The 20962-nt window shown below is 44.4% G+C and overlaps 1 pseudogene; it reads left to right on the forward strand.

Annotated features, from left to right (window-relative positions):
- The first annotated feature begins 13565 nt into the window (after positions 1-13565).
- On the forward strand, positions 13566-18657 carry LOC120836268 (annotated as a pseudogene).
- Positions 18658-20962: the final 2305 nt, after the last annotated feature.

The following is a 20962-nucleotide window of genomic DNA, read 5'->3' on the forward strand; positions in this document are numbered from 1 at the left end:
AAATTTTTCCGCTAGGTTTAAAGGGGAAATTTTTCCGCCAGTCAGCGCGGAATTTTTTCCGCTAAATCTAGCGGGGAAAGTTTTCCGCTAGATTTAGCGCGGAATTTTTTCCGCTAGATTTAGCGGCGAAATTTGTCCGCTAGATTTAGCGGATTAATTTTTTCGCTAGATTTAGCGGGGCATTTTTCCCGCTAGATTTAGCGGAGAAATTTTTCCGCTACATTTAGTGGAGACATTTTTCCGCTAGATTTAGCGGGAAAAGTTTTCCGCTAGATTTAGCGGGGAAGTTTTTCCGCTAGATTTAGCGGGGAAAATTTTTCCGCTAGATTTAGCGGGGAAATTTTTTCCGCTAAATCTAGCGGGGAAATTTTTCCGCTAGATTTAGCGGGGAAATTTTTCCGCTAGATTTAGCGGTGAAAATTTTCCGCTAGATTTAGCGGGGAATATTTTCCGATAGATGTAGCGGGAAATATTTTCCGATAGATTTAGCGGGAAACTTTTTCCGCTAGATTTAGCGGGGAACTTCTTCCGCTAGATTTAGCGGGGAATTTTTCCCCCTAGATTTTTCCGCTAGATTTAGCGGAGAAATTTTTCCGCTAGATTTAGCGGGGAAATTTTCCCGCTAGATTTAGCGGGGAATATTTTCTGCTAGATTTAGCGGGGAATTTTTCCCGCTAGATTTTTCCGCTCGATTTAGCGGAGAAATTTTTCCGCTAGATTTAGCGGGGAAATTTTTCCGCTAGATTTAGCGGGGAATTTTTTCCGCTAAATCTAGCAGGGAAAATATTTACGCTAGATTTAGTGGAGACATTTTTCAGCTAAATCTAGCGGGGAAATTTTTCCGCTAGATTTAGCGGGGGAATTTACCCATAATGCATCGCGCGGTTACGCCGACGGCGACGCCGACGCCGCTCAAGCCGGAAACGGGCCCCTAAGAGCTGCGCTCTAAAATGGGCTGGAATATAACCACCAAAGTAGAGGTGCATAAAATTGTATCCCTCAAGTTGCTAAGCTAGATCAAACAATTTTTTAGCTGCTTGGCCTCACTTTAAAATGATGTCCTTAAAATGCAAAATATTTTTTTTTCAATTTCTGACCTCATACCTTATTTTAAAGGGCATGGGAAGGAACCACAGGAAAATCATTGGTATCCAGAGCCTAGAAAGGTGTTTCAGTTGCAAAAGCTTATAACAGTTTTAAATGCAGTATAGCTCTTCACATAGGTTCATTACCAACAGAGCTCTGATTACCAATATCTGGTGTATTAGACAAATGTTAAAATATTGCTTAGTGGACTTTCTTAATAACACATAGGTGAGACAAACAATGCTGAGATTAAATGTAACATGAAGAGTATAGTCGAGTAAAAACATTATCATCACCAACAATGGTTTGCTACTCTCGGAGATTTAAATTAGCAGAAGCAAGTAATGACATTAAAAGTGGTGGAAGCAGTACTGGGTCCTTTCCATTTTTTGTTTGTGCTTATAGCTTTTTCTTGCTTCTGTCTTTTCTTTCTTGTATGAGCACCATTTGTCCGGTAAATTATGGCACCCCATTAGGTTGTGGAGGTTTCTCCATCCTATCATTGCCAGCCTTTTTTTGTTTTTTGTGAGGTCTGCTTCCATCACACTTTTTTGCTGGTGACAAAGGTGACACTTTCAAATTTACCCTCTTGTGGCTATCATGCATAGTATTGTCAGATCCAGAAAAGACCCCTTGATTTACATGTTTCTTAAGGGTCTACAACTGTGTTATGGAAGTACTGCTGGTGTTCTGGGAACAGATCCTCGACTGTGTGGAGGTACTTGAACATTGAAGCGCAAGCCTCAGCTGGAATTTTTTTGCACGGTGATTGCAGGCTTATTCATTAGTGCTAATAAGATTCTTTACCGTAATGACTGGGAAGTCACTGATGAAACTAGATCTTTAACCAAGTCGTAACAAAGAGTGGAGACGAACCTCAAAATGCACTGAGCCAAAAACCGATCAAAGAAGCCACTGTGTTGTGTGGGTAACATATGACATTCAGTATTACTCTCTGACGAAGGATATCCAGGAAAAAGCATGCAAACCGTCTCCAAGGGTATCTCATTATGTAGAGAAAATAAAGAACAACAGGATGAATGCGGCTATTCTTCATAGCAATCCGTACGACACAGCCATTGTTGGGTACAGCTACCTCCGGCGGATTTCCTGTGAAATGGCTGCCTCAAGTTTTATCTCAATTGCCACGATGTAACTTTGCTGTGTAGTTGTAAACCATATAACTGATGTAATGACAAAGTCATGTCATAGTAACATACTAAGTTCTTTGAACCCACGGATGCAACACTGGCGATGAGGTTGGGATCTGTTGTACAAAGAAGAATGCGATCGGGAACATGTATGTAAAGAAGACAAAAAAAAGTACAGAGCATGAGTGCCATAAAGACAAGTGTTTCAAGTTCCTCTAGGCTTCAAGTCTTTTTCACACACCTCTTGATAATGCGCCATGAAGGCAGCTACTGTGCTCTGCAACAGGATTCTATCGTCTCCGAGGCCAAGACGAAAGTACTCCAGTTCAAAGAAACCTCATAAAAAAAAGCAGAACCTTCCACTAGGCCTACTCCTTGAATGGGATCAGCGACGGCTCCGGCCCTTCAGCCTCCCAGGCCAGCAGCGAGCCTTCCTTCTTCAACCCATTCGCTGTCAAACTACGAAGTTGGATTTTTGGAAGCCAAACGACTGGAAGCGATGGATTACCCAGTGGGAATGCTACCAGATCACCTCTAGACTCCATTTCCAAAATGCTTTCACGAAGGTAAAGACATTCCTGTACGCCGTGGGTAAAGAAGCGAAAGATGTTCTCACGTCGCTCAACCCGTCAGAAGCAGAATTCAACGACTACTGCGTAGTGAGAAGGAAGTTCAATGCCCACTTTACTTGGAGCATAAATGTCGTCTTGGAAAGTGAAACTCAACATAAGAAAGCAAGAACCAAATGAGACAGCAAAGGCTCTTATTACAGCCTTACACAGACTGGCATATTCCTGAGACTACACACCACTTCGCGAGGAGCTCACCTGCTGCGATCATTCCATTGTGCACCTTCTAGACAAACCGAAGCGAGAAACTCCACCTCAACGCTAAGCTCGCTTTTCAAAGCACGATGGCTGTAGTCCGACCCTAAGAAACCATTAAGCACCAACAGATGGAGCAGTTAAGCAGTAAGAGAGTCCAGGGAAATTGAGGAGTTCAGAAAAGCATACTCTAAAGCGAACAGCAAGTGAAGGGACCCACAGGTCCAGAACAGATTGCAATATAAAGGGCATTGCAATATCAAGGGAACACATTGCAATATCAAATGCCAATGGTGCAGCAGCTGGCATAAACCCACAAAAACTTAACACACCGCGAGAAACAATAAGTTTAACACCTTCAAGAAAGTAAGACGCCTCAAGTGTGTATGCCTCTCCAAGCATGCATCACCGCCTTTCACATCACAATACAACAAGCCAGATTTAAATGTTTCCCTTGGTGAGCTGGTACACGCTGATATTGAGGAACGCTGGTACATTAAAGCTAAAGTCAATGCAAAAGGAGTATGCAGAATCCAGATATTGTTACTACAGACTTGGAGGTGGATTATGACTTTAGTCTTCTAACCACTGAGACTGACTAAATGGAAATGAATATTAGAAAACAACTGGCTTCTGGACACTTCTGACCTTTGAGAAGTAGTAATTTTACATTGAGCTATATTGGTGATCATCATCATTGTGCGCTATGATTCATAGTACACTCACAAGATGCAGAGAACAATGACAAAATTCACAAAATAGATGCCACCACTACTAAACCAAAGCTGCAAAATGTCCGAAATATTGACTGCTGTTGAAGGGTCCGTTATATCCGGATGCATGTTATAACAAAAACTGTAATAATCGAAGTTGGCTCAATGACATAGGCAGGAAGACCAAACAAAATCGGTATGTTATAACCAAGTGTCTGCTGTAACCAGATAAGTTGTAACGAGGTTATACTGTACAATAAAAGGAACAAGAGACAAAGCTAAAAGCCTCGAGCGATGACCATTGGAGGAGAGGCGCATTTCGTACCTCTGAAACAAACACCAAAAACTGAAAAGTTAAATTAAGTCAACAGCTAAACAGAAAGGACTGGCAGCAAAACGACAGGCTCGCAGAAGCGTAGAAGTTTTGCATGTTGAAAGCTTACATGCGTGAAAGAAACAAAACAAAAAAATGACCGGAAGCATCACTAGCCAGGAACAAAAAAAAAAAGAAAACGTAAACACAGAAGGAGTGTACAGAACTCAAGATGTGCTAAAAGGAAAAGCAAACAAAAGAACACAAGGGGAAGAAACAAGCTCGTGCACATAAGAAGGCAGTCTTGGCATAAGCTTACATGCAGAGGCACAAGAGACAAAGGGGTGGCTAAAATGTCCACAATAAATAGAAAAAAAAGACACACAGAAACAGTGCACAGATTCAAGGAAGTGTCCAGCAAGGAAGCAAATATAACAGCAGGGTAAAAGGACAATCTCACATTAGAGAAGTTGCACATAGGCTTACACGCAGAATGTAAAAAAATCAGTGTGAGCTGCAAACATATTTAGCAAGCACGAAATAATAAAAACAATTTCAATACAGGAACAATGCTAGAAAGAGCGCCATCCCAAACACAAGAAAGAAAGTAAAGAAGATTGGAATGACAACAGGGAGAAAATGGCTACTGATGTCACTGAGACACTAAAACACTAATTCCTCCTGCGAGGTGCTGCCATTGAGTTGCTGCCAAATTCTCTGTTCTCAGTTGCCCTATCTGCAGCCTTGCGACTTTTTTCACGAAGGAAAAGTTGCAGCCGTGCATGGCAAAAGCGCCTGATCAGTTTAGTTTTGATGTCATGGCAATCGGGCAGCCGAACAGACTGGCACTCTGCGGCCATCCTTGCTGACAGGCTCTCCAGGATACCTTGTGCACCTACTAAATTGTGCATGAGACTGCGAAACACGCTTTCGCACCTTGAAAACAGTGTGCTTGCAGCCTCAGAGGGGCATGTCAGCGCATTGGGGACATAGTTCTTGAGCCTAAGGAGGCTATGTGCAGGCGTTGTGGTCACCTGAACTGCTGCAGCACAGATGTCGCACGTCACATTTTTCTTGATCACTGTGTGCACAATGTACCCACAGTAATAGACAAAGCTATTGTTCTCGGGATCAGACATCTGTAGCTCAATTTCCTCAGGCGAAACATCACTGCATGCAGTTGGCACTGCAGTGAGGGCTGCCAGGTCAGTCAGGTAAAACGAGGCGTCGTCCAGTTCGTACGAGCCTGCTTTGGAAGTTTTGAGGTACTGCGACAGGGTAATCAACTTTAGGGCCATCTTAAACTCCAAGGGAGTTGGTATTGGATTGCCCTGTCGCACTACCGAAAACAAGTTTTCCAGGCAGTCTTGCGTGAACCGGGATGTCAAAACAAAAGAAAATGAGTGTTTCTCGATGAGCATCTCCTGCAGGTCTAGAACTGACTTCGTTGAGAGCACTACCCCTGCCTGTACGGGCTTGTATGCCCCATCCCCAATTTTCAGCTGGCGAAAAAGCTGCTGAAACTGGCCAGAAACTCGATTGCGCTTCTGTAGCTCGCCAGGTTTTGCTTGCTGATAGCAAGGACTGGGTGCCTGCTGCTCATGAGGTCGAGCCATTTGTTCACCTGCTCGAAAAACCGGGCTGTGGTGAGGAAGTCCTTGCTCCAGCCGTGGTTCTCCACCAGGAAACGAAGGGCAGTGGCCGTGGAGTGGCTCAGGACCTGCAGGGCAGCGCTGACCTACAAACAACAGAATGAATTTTTCTTTAGTTTCTCATGTGCATAAAACGTTTTGTAAAATCAACTGAGGCTATGAAAAACTAAAAAGGTTGTAACCTCCTCCTCAGCAGAAGTACTATGTGAAGACTAACTGAACTTCCATTTAGGTTGCACACTGGATTGCTTTTCTTAGGCTTCTTATTATTATTTTCTTAGATGATTGTAATTTTTCTGCATACAGTTTTTCCTGGTGAAATTTTTTCTTAGGTTCTAAAACACATTTTGTGGTTGCAATTTTAAGCACAGTTAGGAAGTTATAACAATTCCTAATTTATGACAAACATCTATTGGCAAAGAAGCATGGAGCCAATTTTTTTTCTCTAGTGGGAATTAAACAGACAGTGATCATTTTTTTATTGCAGCAGCAGACTTAATCTTCTATATGGTAATTCCTGTTGCTTTGCTTAAAGCAAAAACATTAAAAATACAAATAGATAAAAAATGCACCTGCCGCAATCAGCAGACACTAGTTTCTACAGGTACTGACCACTCACTTCCTATAAACTGCTGTGGCAAGTAACAATTTCACAAACAATCATGCTACATTGGTTGTTTTGACACAACAAAATGTATTGTATCTATTAGGGTTTTATCTACCCTAAAACTAAAGATGGAACATAGAGGGAGGCATTTCAATGTGACCAATATTTTAGAAACATTTTTCCTTTACCGGTGCTTTTCTTTGATAAATACCTGCACTTTGTCTGCACAGTAGTAAAGCAGACTTTACTATCACCTAGATAGTCTAGAAGTGCTGAAAATATCAACTTCAATGTAAGAAGCACTCGTTAACTTTGTTGAAGGCATTTAGGGGAGTGGTGCCCCAGCTGTTTTCCAACATGCCTTATCTCGTAAGAAAGCTCTATGCTACAGCAGTCACAGTCTTCTCTTATTAAAGGGGCCATGCAACAATGTTTGGACTTCAGTCAAATGATTGTGGCAGTTGCTCCTTGTCGCGTCTAAATTAAAGAACTAAAAAAAATTTTCCACCATGCAAGTTAAAAAGAATGTCAAAGAATTGACGTTTTGGACACCTCCAAACCACTCTCAACTTGTACACTGTCTACCGAGTCACGTGCGCAGTGAGGCACAATGGGGATAGAAAGGATCTGGTTGGATTCTCTTTCAGAGCCTCCATTGCACATGAGGCACATGGCCTCTGCTAGCATTTCAAATGGCGACTTTTAAGGTTAGTAGAAGTGATGTGGGGAGGGGCAAAGATAAGCGAGGGGGGGAAGAGAGAGAGAGAGAGAGAAGAGCGTGCCTCGCCGTAAGGAAGCTCGACTGACTTAGTGGCACAACGAGGTGAGGCTCAAGGGAGGAATAGTTTTTTTTTTCACCTCGGGCAGATGGTGCTACTAAAACTGAATATGGTACAACTTTGTCGATAATGTGAGGTTTTTGATGCATTTAGGTAATCATGTTGAAACGACAAGCCTAACCAATCGTGAAATTTATACCGAAGATAGTATTCTTCCTGACCACATTTAACCTTATCACGCAAATGTGCAGTAACTTACCGTATTTATTCAAAAATAGGTGGACCTATTTCCGAACAATGCTCAAGAAGAGCCAATTATTGCGATTTACGGAAGAGGCCCGGGATGAGGAGGCACCGATAACATCGGAATGCTAAAATGAAATTTATGTGGATCGCATTTTTTTTATTCCAAACATTATCTCTGCTTCGTCATTCGCCGTCTCCTTCCATACGTTTTCAGGATTGGTCTCCATGGGTTCTGGTAAAAGCACAAACATAGCATAACAAAGTGTTCGTTCCCCTATAGAATAGAAAAGCAAGACCTGTTATTTGCTGTAAATGCTCACCTTCATTTTCTCAAAATGATTTGGGTCCAGAAGCTCAGGACGAAGTTTAGGGGCCAGCTAGAATGTCAGGTCCTTCTGGAACTCCACCAGCTGGCGAATGGAGTCAAGGGACACAGTGGGGCACGTGAGGGTGTTGGCGGTCACAACGTCTGCTGACAGGACTATCGTCTGCCCACGCACAAGGTGCCTGTTCAAGTTCTTGATCAAGTGGGGAACATCAACTAAAAAAAAATATTTCCTCCCCAGGTTGTTGCGGGTGGGGGTCTTGTTTGTTGTTCTGCTGTACCTGCCAGAGTAGATGTCGAAGTGCTGCTCAATGAACCTATTATGAGTACCAATGTTTTGGCTGCTTTGCGGAGGGTTTGTATCACGGTGACGTAATTGTTGAGAGTTCGACATCAAACGGACACTTTTGTGTTCACTGCCCTGCTCGTATTCAACCTGCTGCTGTTCACAAAGCAGCTAAGCGGAGCACACAGCTACTGTAACCGATCACGAGTAGCGCTAGCTATTCATTGCAATCGATGTTGGCACTGTTCGCACAAAAACCGATAACTCTTTGTTATGCATGTGAAAATAATGAATTTTGCATTCGAAACAAATTCAAAGTGAATCGTGGTTTTGGCTGAATATTGTTTTATTGAATATTAAAGAGTTGTTGCGCCTTTCTCCTTGCCTTTTACTACTGTTACACCATGCTTAAACGAGAAGTCAGCTGAACTCGCGAAGGTTGTTCCCAAGCTCCTAATAGCCCAATGATGAGCTCTGTTAAATTCAATCTAGCTATATCTATAGACCAGCCTCATGAAGTCCAGTACCTACATTGGGATGGCAAGTAAACGACAGATTTGACATAAAATTAAACCTATAAAGGAGCGCAGCCATACCTAAATGAGGGGGATTCGTAAATCTTTTTTGTTATATGAAGTATTTTTTTTTTATTCTGATTCAAAAAGAAAAGAAAACAAGCAAAAATAATGAATGGAGGTCTTTAGAACATTGCTGCCTAATATATACCCTTCCATAATAGTCACAGTTAACTTTTGAAGATTTTACTGCAATGTAATATCAATAATCACAAATTTAAGTGTTTTTTTTTATTGCACCAGGTGTGCACATGCTTTATACTAGTTTGAAGGTGTGTTTTTCACCTAAGCGTGGAGCTACGCTGCAGAGAAGCGAGTTGCGAGATCGCTGCGTCCACTCCACGGGTATGCGGAGCGATAGTTTCTCTGCTTATTGCACAGGGGTCGCGATGATCTCAGAACGTCGAGCTCTTATTGGCTCATTGAAAAAACAAATAGGGGGTAGACCTCAAGGCATCTAGCACTGAAGTTTACCCACTATCCTTTCAATCAAAGCCAATCAGAGCTCGGTGTCATTCTGACGTCCCCGCGATCCTTGCGCAAGAAGCAGACGCCTTGCTCTCCGCATTGCTTCTCCGTAGTGCAACTTCGCTTGAGGAGAAGCCACTCAAGGGGGCTAGCGCCGCAATCAACGCTTCGAAAAGTATGAATATCGCAGTTTATTTGGAAGCAAATATCAAATAACATATTATTTGAAACTGCTATTAGTAGATTAAAATATTTGTGCAACCCTACTCTTAGAACATAATACTTAGGCATAAGAAAACTACTTTGTTCATTTTCAATGGCATCGCCAACAATGCCACGTGCCAGACACTTCCAGTTTCCTTTTCGGGAACAGCTCCTTTTCGGTGCAGACATGACGCAAATTGTGCACGAAAGCAGCCTTTGGAGCCGCATGTTATACGTTCTGGAGCAGTTTGGCACAATTGGCGCAGCAGTTCTACCGCTGTTATAGAGTACACCCAGGACTAACAAGTCGCACATTTTCTGACATGCGCCACAACGAGTAATGTGGTCCCGAGAAAATGATCCTTTTACCTATAATACACAAATTTCAGGAATTTTTCTCACCCTTCGCTGAAACACCCGGTATAAAATTAAACACAACTCATTAAGGCATGCAAGCATGACTCACCAGTGTAGTGGTAGCAGATGACTTGCTTCCATCGGGAGGATATGCCAGCAATTATGAACACCAGGGCATGGGTGGCAGACGGTGGCTCGGGGCGTGGTTCTTGAGGCACGGGCACTGCTGTCTGACCTGGTCCAGAACTGGTGCTTTTGTGGGTGCCAGATGGTGGCTTGAAGAATGGCGCTCCAGGCCCGGACACAGTTCTGAGACTGGGCTGGCTGGCAGGTGGTGGCTGCGAGGGTAATGCTCGGGGCACGGACATTGCAACGTAACCCCGGATGCAGCTGGTACTGGGGTCGTACTCAAACTTCTCAAAAAGGGTCATCTCATCGAGCAGGAGAACGCATTTGCGCTCCTGAGGCTTCAGGTGCGCCACTTTTGTTTCCAGAAGCTTGAACACTTCCTCCAACACCCCAGGCTCGAAACGGATGCCTGGAATATAAGAAATTGGCAGCTTAAAAATGTTACCTTTTACCATGCCAAAATCCTGGGGTCATAAACTAGTCTTCCCCTGGCATGCACATTTCAGCAATCCACAATGTTCACCAGAAACGCAAATCGCTAAAGAACAATCTTTGTTTGGAACCATAAATGGAGCAGAATCTTTATAATGACTTGGGAATAACCGAAGCTGGAGCTAAAATTGAAAATAATAAACAAGTTACTGACGCATTATAGCAGTGTATAGTGCCGCTTGGCATGGGCATGTGGCACTGAGCACTTCTTGTAGAAGTAGATATCAGGGACGAAGAAATTTTAATGTCAAAATATTTAGCAATTTACTTTTGGTTTCCCAACGGTTCAATGAAAAACCGAGCATTTGTTCATCAATTAAAGTGCATACTAGATATGACATGTTATTGGGTGAACATGTTATTTTGAGTACTATCATTGTTTTCCGCATGGAAGCCTAAAAACTATTATTTCTGGTGTTAGGTATAACACTATAGCACTGTAATGTCCAGCGTAGGCTACAAATTAATGCTCCTGGCAATGAGGCCAGCATCGGCATGTGCCCCTACTGACGAAGCGAAGCTGCAGAGAAGCGTATGACCAGAGTGCACAGACGAGGTGCACATTTCATTTCGCCTGTGGTGTGTTGAGTGTCTAGTTTCTGGCAAAGAACATGCTTAGACATTCTACTCCAAAAAATTATTTTGCATAAAAAAACAAAAAAAAAAGTAAAAGGAAGACAAGAACGTCTGAGGATTTCTAAATAAATATAAGTTAAAAGTGTATCTTTTATCATTCATTTTTCAGCATTTAAGTCAAGCCAAAGTAAGCCAGTTTCAAGAAAATGCTAAACTGATAACAAAAGTTACTCACCAGAAGGTCTAATTAATCATAAGTAAACAAATTTCCTAGTTTTACAGCAAGGAAAGCATTATTTTTCCCCATTTGAGTCTGGTAATTTCACTGCAATACTTCATTTCAGCTTACTTAGATGGAATTGATGCTACGAGCTGATGGGACCAATCAGACAGAGTTAAAAAGGGTACCATCATGGTGTGTATCATGTTTCTGCTTGTGCTCTATGATCGCTGAAACAAGCATAAAGAGACAAGGCCCAGTAACCTGTGCTTCTGACACTGCTTCATTGATCCCATTAGCTCGTAGTGTCGGCTGCATCTGGACTTAAGCTGAAATAAAGTACTGTAGCTAATATAATTTTGGCATGCACAGCACGATACTCTTCACAAATCACAATCTGTGAAATGCTAATACATATATGATAGTGGCCAAAGACAAGGAGAAAAGCAGAAGAACTGGACACCATTGTGGTGTTCTCAAATTCAGCACTAGCTCGTCCAAATATCAGCACTGCATGTCCAGTGAAGTAGACCTGCCAAAATCCCCATGTTTTTTTTTGTAATCTTCTGCATTTTTTTTATTACCATGGCTAGCAGGATTTCCCAACATCCGAAGGTTTGAATTTACTTTGTAAACCCAAGGTAAACATTTAACAATTTAAGCTTGTGAACTATATTTTAACTTTTAAATGCAGCAGCTCACACACGCAAAATGTTAACATGGAAATAAATGACCACTCTGATTTGAAGAGGTAATAATAGAGAAAACTACTTCTGACACAGCAATGAGGAAACCACAATCAATCATCAATATCCGACTGCGTTTTTAGCTAATTTAAAATTGAAACAGACCACCTTTATGATTTTAACAGAACTTGCATATCAATATAACCAAGCAAAAAAATTGGAACAGCCCTTTAGTAAAATATTTTCTGCATAAGAGTACTGCTTGATTTTCGAGCAAGAATACCAATTTCACTAACTGATGACATGGGGCTCTGAAGAAACCAAGTAGCCCGACAGCAAGCTTACCCTCGAGTCTCCGCCGCAGTGTTCTGGCCGACGGCAACGGAAACCCCTTGTCCAGTAGCAGGTCATAGCCGATGCTGCCACAAGCAAACCGCATCTGCAATGACGACTTAACCGTGGCATTTGACCACTTCGACCCCCTGTTGCTACTCCTTGACAAGGCAGACAAATGGTCTGCAGAAAAGAGTTTTTGAAGATGCGCATGGAATGTGTCTTCCTTAGTCTTCTGGATGGCAGCCTGCCTCGATAAACGACGATTTTCATTTTCAAGGCGCCTGTTGGTTTGGGTCATCTGCTCAAACACATCGTCTGTCAGGCCAGGTTGAAGTGTCGGTGAAAACACTGGCTGGAGGGTCCCACAGCCCCCGGCAGCAGGTTCTTGCGGATAAGGTTTAAAAACTGGTTAGAGCCAGAATTCACACCAAGCTGTGCAAGGACTGTGATGCGTACCAAACGGGCAGAGGCCCTCTGCTGGTCAGGGGCGCTGGAAGGATACTGCTGCAAACTGCCGGCTGCCTGCAGTATCAGGGTCGGTAACGTTAACCCTGAGCTATGGAGGGAGCTCAAAGATGCTTACGAAGAAGGCTCCACCAGTCGAGGGCACGGCCTGTTGGACAGCTTGCACCAGAACCGCACCGCCTCCGGCAGCAGGCTCCTGCAGACAAGGTTTAAAAACTGGTTAGTGCCAGAATTCACACCAAGCTACGCAAGGACTGTGATGCGTACCAAAAGGGCAGAGGCCCTCTGCTGCTCAGGGGTGCTGGCAGGGTACTGCTGCAAAGTGCTGGCTGCCTGCAGTATCAGGGTCGGTAACGTTAACCTTGAGCTACGGAGGGAGCTAAAGGTGAGTGAGTCTCCACCGGCTGAAGGCAAAATTCATTCTCAGTCTCCCAGTGTAGCCTCGATCGAAGAGTCAAACACATACCCAGTTAGCCGAATCTGATAGTTGTCGATGGATGCAGCAGCACAAGTGAGACTCATATATGTGCCTCTTTCCTGGAACTTAGGGTTTTTACTTACATTGCACTAGGGGGCAGGAGTGGATCAGCCAAGTTTACCAGATGATGGTCGGTGCTGCATCATGCTGGAACACTGAATGATGATGTCTCATGCACTCTTGCACAAATGCACCGTACTCAGCAATCAATATGCAAAATGGCCCTCAGGCTGGGGATGTGCGGATATCAATAATTTTTTTTTAACGTGCATACATAGACGGTTTGTTTATTGTAAGGATAATGACACATATGTTTAAGGTGTGGTGATGCACTATATAACATTTCCAGAACTTCTAGACATCTTCATGATTTTGTTTTTGCTTGTGCAGATGGTCGCACAGCGTACATGAAGTTTCCTGGACGCATCACCGCACATTCATGTATATATCCCACCAAGACATAACAGCTGAGTTATTTTTCTTCCGTCGCGTCATACTTACTTGGCCTTTCGGTTGAGAGAAAATGGTGGGAACAGCTGTGCTTTTCAGCTTCCTCCAGCCATCATAAGATCTCGTTTGGAACTAGGAAGCGTCGAAATGGGCCTGCAGTTAAGTCGGTAAGTAACTCTTTGAGCGACAGCAGCAATAAGAATGCAACCGCTCCAGCATACGAGAGGAAGGTAGGTCTGCGCTTTGGGAACACGTTTCAATGATCCCATAGTCACATTTATACAAATTAGAACACATTAGCAGCAACCCCAATCAACAGAGTGGTAACCATCCAAGTAAGATTAGTAGACGTGCCAAACGTCTGGCACTGGAGACGTGCCATCTGGCACGCACCATCGAAAAACAAAACTGGGGATTAATTTTGACTACCTGAGGATATTTTGCAATAAACCGCCGTTAGATCTTGAGCACCTGGTGATCAGTCGTCTTTCTGCAGTGCAGCGGAAGCGCGCAAGGACGCTACAGAGGCACTGCAAAAGCCTCACCTCGCAAAGGAAAGTATAGTCCAGGGGATTCCACTTCGGGCCGCGTTTGATTCGGTCCAGCCACAGCTTCCTTCTCCTCGGCGATTTCGGGAGTTTAAACACCCTATTTCCTTTGGAGCTGTGGTTTGTACACCCCAGCGCGCAGCAACCGCCCATTTTTCAAACGGGATCGACGTTCCTCCCACCACTCCCACGTGGGGCTCCCACGTGGTCGTATAAACGTGATGCTTGGAGAGCACGTTCGCTTCTTCCACTATTTAGCAAAAAAGTGATCAAAGCATCACGTGCACCCTATTTTCAGTCACCCAGAGTTACTCTAATGCAGTGGTCAAGTTTGTTTCTTGCGACCACCGCCAGGGTATTAATTCCGGCTCCTGGTTGGTCAGATTCGAATTTTTGAAGACGCCCTGGAACACGCCCAGCCCGCGTTCGGCCAATGGCGCCTCCTCATTTGTCTCCTATACTTCCCAACGAATGGCCAAACTCTCTACATATACGGCTCTGCCCTGCTGTTGCTCAAGTCCATCAACGTCGCAACAGCCTCGGAGCGCACCTTCCACTTTTACCAGCAGGCTTACCTGGTGCCCGCTGTGAAGCAGGTTATGTGGTGTAGGAAGGGGTTCTAAAAATAAAAAAAATGGCATAGCCTAACTTACAAGACATAATTCATTGCCAGGTTTATAAGCGGCACAACTCTGAGCTCCTGGAAGGATTCAAGGAAAGGCCATCGACCTAGCTGGAGATGGGCGCAGCGACTCGCCGTGGTTTAGTGCAAAATATTGCACTTTCAGCTTCCACGAGCCGAGCACCAAGAAGGTCGTTCACATTGAGCAGGTGCAAGTCGGTGAGGTAAGATTTACTAACCAAAACAAAAGGCCTACCCTGCGTCACACACCCCTTTGTTTAGAATAATTAAAAATCATCCTTACTGCCTCTTTAAGTGTGATATTTCTAAGAACATTGCAATCAGACTGCAGTAGGGTGACTTTTGAACTAATGAAGGCATACACATTGTGATCAGTCAGATGAGGTGCCCTCCAGCAACGCCGTGGAAAAGGTGGACTTCGTCCCTAGCCTCACCAAGCTCAAGAAGGAAGACTTCACCATCGGCTCTTTCATCTCGGGTATGTAAAACTTTCATCATAAGCTACCCACCTATTTGTTTGTTTTTTTTTAACTCTCTGTAAGGTTAACCAGCTATCTGTTATTTCGTATCCTTTACAATACAAGCCCTATATGCAGACCGTCACCCAGGCGTCGAGCACCGCATGAGGACCGAAGAAAGGGGCACAAAGCACTACTTCGACACGTGGCACATTGACAAAGGTTGGTTTCCCATTATTATTTTTTTCATTTTATTTACTGATAGGCAGTGACTAATTCGACAATCCGTGGTCAAAATAACATTATAAATTACTTTTATGTGTATGACTTTGATTCCAAATACGTGCACCCGTTAAAATGCTTTATTTATTATTTCGACGTCCCTCGTAGAAATATTGATGTTCTCACTGGATGTAATGGAATACATGGAGATAACCATTTCAAGGGCTTTGATAAAACAAAGTCGATGCGTTTTCCGACACAAAAGGCCACTTATACGACCTGTACATTAACGGCATTGTTGAGCACTTTGCTTACAGACAGAGAAACGGAACCTTTGAAATGTGGTTCGAATCAAGACTTGGCATTAATATAGAGATAATCAAACATTGCTTTTCGTAGATTATTTCACAGAAAATGGGAACCACTAGCCTGAATAGTTGCTCCTTGGTGCTGCTATCGCCGTGGGAATGAGAACGAGACCAAACATTGTACGCCTGAACCCATACCCAGTCTGCTGCACAAGGCACCGGTCAATAAATATCTTGCCTACATGCAGAATAAGACGATACTTAAATTAAAATGTGTTTCTTAAATTTACGAGAGAACACCATTTCAAAATCCACCGCCCGTCACCGGTCGAACTCGGGAGCACAAACCATACATATTGGAATCTTGACCACACACCACACACGTCGAACAGATGATGATTTATTTTCAAGTAGAACCGTTGAAGCATCGCGCCTTGCAAAGAGCGTAAAAGCTGACATGCCTGAAGCTGTCCAAATATTAATTGAAAGTTATTTGCATGTCTTCCGGAAATAATGCCGTAGACCAGGGTGTAAGATAGACAGGTGGGGAAACGAGAGCCAAATGAGCGACCGCATTGTGTCCCGCTCGGTTTTCTCTTTTTCTGTGGCGCCATCTATGTGGAGCACCGCGAACTCTCACTCCGGGTGGGCGACCGATGGCGACCGGCTAAACTGACGGAGATGGTTTCTCGTGGATTTTCAATGGAGGACTGTCGTGCTTTCGGTTTATTTTGCGCTCTCCCATAAAGTTCCACGCAAATCCGATTCTGATTTTTTTTTCTCTCGCCGCAGCGCCATCTGTCGCAAGTCGGGGGTATCCGGAAGCAGACGAGTGCACAATCCGGTCACGGCGCTGCGGTAGGCTTCTATGGTCCGTTTACCCATCTGTCTATCTTACACCCTGCCGTAGACTTAGTTTGTTCATAGACATTGAAATAGTCACGGCCATACCCGACTACCCGACAAATTTCTATATGGCAGTGGACACTTCTGACGTATAGCTAACAATTGTACACTTTTCAAGGGTTGAAAAAGAAGCTCCAAGCAGCGAGCCGGAAGAGCGAGTCCAATGAACTGCAGGTGTGGGTGCAGCTAATCACCAATCACCTGTACTACTGTGCAGTGCTGGGTGATGGAAACGGCCCACTCCTAGTAAGTATGTGGCTCAGCTTGCTGAACCACGTGGTGGACAAGCACCATGGCCACGACGGACCGTTCAGCGAGTGCCTACACCAGCCACTTTCTGACCGTACATGGTTGGCTGAGGGTAAGTTCATTTCACCGTTCCTTGTCCAGTACACCCCTCCTGCGATTCTGATGTAGGAGAAATAAAAATACTTCTGAATGGCGTCCATCATAGCTGTAGGCTTATTCCAGGAACCCCAGCTTGTGACAAGCTCCGGATTATTGTTTCAAGCCCGCGGCTCCGCAAGGACATTTGTCCCCCGGGTCCCAGACATCCTCCGTGGAAGCTTTCAACAGCGTACTGATCGGGTTTGCCTCCAAGTCTCGGGCATTTACGCCAGAGAGAATGGAACAAGGTAAACAACTCTTCTAATTGAACGACCATTCCTGGCATAGTTGCCTGCAGCCGATTCTGAAAACAATATTTAATAAAAGGACCTCATTAATGCTGTTCTTTTCATGGAATTTGCATGATAGGCATGTGCTCTACAAGGTCAAAAGTTATGTCTGTTGTGTTCAAGCCAGCACCCTGCAAACAAGTCTTTAAGTCTTATGAACTTGTGAATTATCTTTTCGAATTTCAGTTTGCTTTTGTACCAGTAACATATACCCTAGTTACACGGGTGCTTTGAACTGTCATTGAGTTCAATCACAGTTATCGGCCCCAACTGTGATTGAACCAAACTGAGCTCAGATAATGCTACACGGCACTCTAGAACCCAGTTCAAGCTAAAATGAAACAAGTTCTCGTGCCACGTGATCAGTTTAATTGTTAAAGTAATTTACTGAAAACACACATTTTATTTATTATAAGTATATCGTACATTATGTTGAATACCTTGTTGCTTTTTAGCGGCGTTAACACGAGTACCAAAGCAAATTCAGGGCTAGGTTCCGCATATTTTAGGCTAGGAGGTGCAAACTACCGCCCGCTAAGATGGGTGCTACCATTACTATTCGTCTATTTATACAGCTGGTACCGCCGCCATCTTCGCTCGTTTGGTGGCTTGCAGGCTTGCCGGGATTGTTTTAGCGGCAGCTCTGACGCCTAAACCTATTCCTTCCCGGATATTTTGCTGCTATGATTCTTTCTAGACGCCTTCCCCTACATTCCTAAACAGTAGGTGCCTCGCAAGCGATGGTCGGCGGCAGCGGTCCCGCGGACACGGTCCGTTCTACCTCCGTTGGGGAAGTCCGTTCATTTGAACCGAGGTAAGGGAGCTCACTTGAACTCAACTGTCATTACCGGCTCGATGACAGTTGGCGCCGCCGTGTACCTCCGGCCGATCGTGATTGAGTCAACTGTTGTTGACTCAAAAGCAGTTAAGAGCGCCCGTGCAACTAGGGTAATAGAGAGTCTAAACTTTGTTCCATCAAGTGTATGTATACATTTCGGTCTCCACATTCAAACCAGGTTTTTTGTATAGCACCAGTCCATATATTGTCTGTTTTTTCTGCAGGACCCTGGTTGCTGCGCTGCAGTACAATGAAAACGTTGGGCGGGAGCAGTCACAACCCAGTAAGGAGTACGTCGCTTCATGGTCGTCACGTCCAGAGCACGGAAGGGCCATTCCACAGCACGGTCGATTCCAAGCGACGCAACGCTTGGTATGTTATTGTTCCGTTGGTTGGGGTTAAAACTGTGACACAAGATTCTGACTTTCAGAGTACCGTGATGAGCTGATGGATGAGGTCATGACCTGCCTGGAAGAGTGGCCGATGCTGAAGGAAGCCCTCGAGGCGAATGCGTCCCAGCATCTGCCACCGATTTTTGCCAGGTACCCGAGGCCCCCAAAGAGTGACCTGATTGCGGCCAGACGATCCCGCTTTACCTCTCATGCCGGCTACGTTAACACAAGTACCGAATATTCCTGATAACAAACAGCCTTGTTAGTAATAAATATCTCAATACCATAGCTGCTTAATCCAAGAGATGATAAATGCTTCTTTTATGTTTACCTTTTACAATAGCCTTCAACTGCATGTCTTTATCTGTTTTTGTTGATAATTGGCAATACAAGCATTTTTAACTGTTGCTAATATTTAAATTTTCTCTGCAGATCGTCTTAGGACCTGTCCTGAAGCACCTTTAATTCCTTGATCTCTTTCCCTCTGCTAGTCCCTTTTTTATGGCATGAGGTACGGGATGTATAAAAGATTGCCTTTCTACATTAAATGTTTCTTTGAAACTAGAGGCTAAGCACCAGCTTTTGAGAAGAAAGGTTTGTACCGTGGCATACCATGCCTGTACCATGCCATACGTTGCCTTTTTCTTAATTGCTGTCAGCACACTTGTTAGTTGCGTTTGTTACAGCATACCGAAGTGCCCTTGCACACCATTTCTTTTAGACTTGCTTTCTTTGCAGCAGAAGTTAGTGTCCCTGTCTGCTGCATTTGTGTGGCGTTTTTATATTCCAAAAGCAGGGGTAGCTGCTCACGCCACTCATTTCTACGCGGTCAAGTCTGCGCCTCGAGCATAAGGTATGCAACACGTAGTGAAGCGATTATTTTCCTCCTGCAAGTTTCATCCGTAAGCGTAAGGGCAATGTTTTTTTCTACGGGCACGAGTTTTTGCTGTCTTTTACTTCTTTACACTCCGTTGAGCAGTTCCGTTTATTGTTGCTTTCTTTTCAGTGCAGGTAATTGCCTGTGTGCTGCTTTTCTTTGTTGTCTTTTTCTATTTCAGAGGTACACGTAGGTGTTCTAGCCACTCTTCTCCACGTGACCGAGTTCCTCCTCGGGCATGAGGTAGGCAACATGTATGGAAATGATCATTTCTGTCCTGAAAGTTCCAGGTGTACCCTCCGTGCCGAAACATTACCCCGGGGCATAAAGGAAATGTGTCTTGTGCGGGCTCATATCTAATTTTTTCTTGCGATTTGTCAAAATGTATTGCATTCGACAGTTCCATCTGATTGTTACTTCTTTGCAGTGTGGGTAACTTCCCGTCTGGTTTTCTTTTTTTTTTTTTCAGAATGCTTCCAGCGCCTATTTCCTTCATTCCCGCCCCCCCCCCCCCCCCCCCTTGAACTGGTCTGCCGTTGATGAATGGTAGGTGTAATGCAAACCACACGCCACCATGTTCTGAGGCTTTCTATAACGTACATGTTTACTAAGCATCCCTCCTTTCTCACAGCATGTGTAAATATTAAAAAAAGTTCACTCCACTGACTTTTTTCCCAGACCTTCTTTATTTGCATACAACACTGCACACCAAGTCGACCTCTTGAATACAATAATAAATGTGTCATGTTACTGGGAAATAAGGAAAAAACCGAAGACCACAATTCGCAAACACGCAATTCAGTGCAACGCAAGATGCTTCATGCAAGATGCTTCAAAAACCTACAACATGGCATGAATGATTGCGAAATTGAAAAGTTAACAAATAGCGTCAAGACACTAGCTGTGCAGTGATCACGCTTAAAATCTAAAGCTTGGTAATTACTTTTTTAACAAAAATAATTTTAGAACCAGAACTGTCATTCGTACACTTCTTCCACTTCGGCATTACCTCACCGTTCTAACGTGATCCTTTCACATTCCGAGCGCCTCGGCGGTCCCTTACAATCATACGCGATCCCTTCTACTGTCGAGCATTGGCCGTTGGAATTGGGGAAAGAAAATGTAAAAAGACCACTGACATCGTCAAACGTACTTTCTGGCTCTGGTTTCATTATTTCGAAAGAAACAAATTCTGAAGTTCGTTTGACGGCATGCGTCCCGGAGGTCGCCTCAAAGGCTGGTAGCCGCTGTATCACGGATCACGCCGACTGTTTTGGTGGCATCCTAAAACCAGTCGTGCTCCAGATCGCCTACCGAATGAGGGCGATGGAGCTAAACGACATGGGGCTCATCCGACAGAGCAGCACCCATTAACTCTTCACGTAACTTTGGGGATAAAGTTGTGTACTCATAATAGAGCACTGCGCGGGCCGGAATTTCTAGGCCCGGCCCGACCCGGCCCGGTAGAGACACGGCCCGGGCCCGGCCCGAGCCCGACAGAATTTTTAATTTCTAGGCCCGGCCCGACCCGGCCCGGAAGAGACACGGCCCGGGCCCGGCCCGAGCCCGACAGAATTTCAATTTCTAGGCCCCGCCCGACCCGGCCCGATGGCTGTAGCGCGAAACAGCCCATTCCCGTTTGAACCCGTCCCGTTTCCACCCCTTCCCGAAACGA

The sequence above is a fragment of the Ixodes scapularis genome, unplaced genomic scaffold (assembly GCF_016920785.2).
Source record: "Ixodes scapularis isolate PalLabHiFi unplaced genomic scaffold, ASM1692078v2 PGA_scaffold10__122_contigs__length_95168666, whole genome shotgun sequence".
Lineage (NCBI taxonomy): Eukaryota > Metazoa > Arthropoda > Arachnida > Ixodida > Ixodidae > Ixodes > Ixodes scapularis.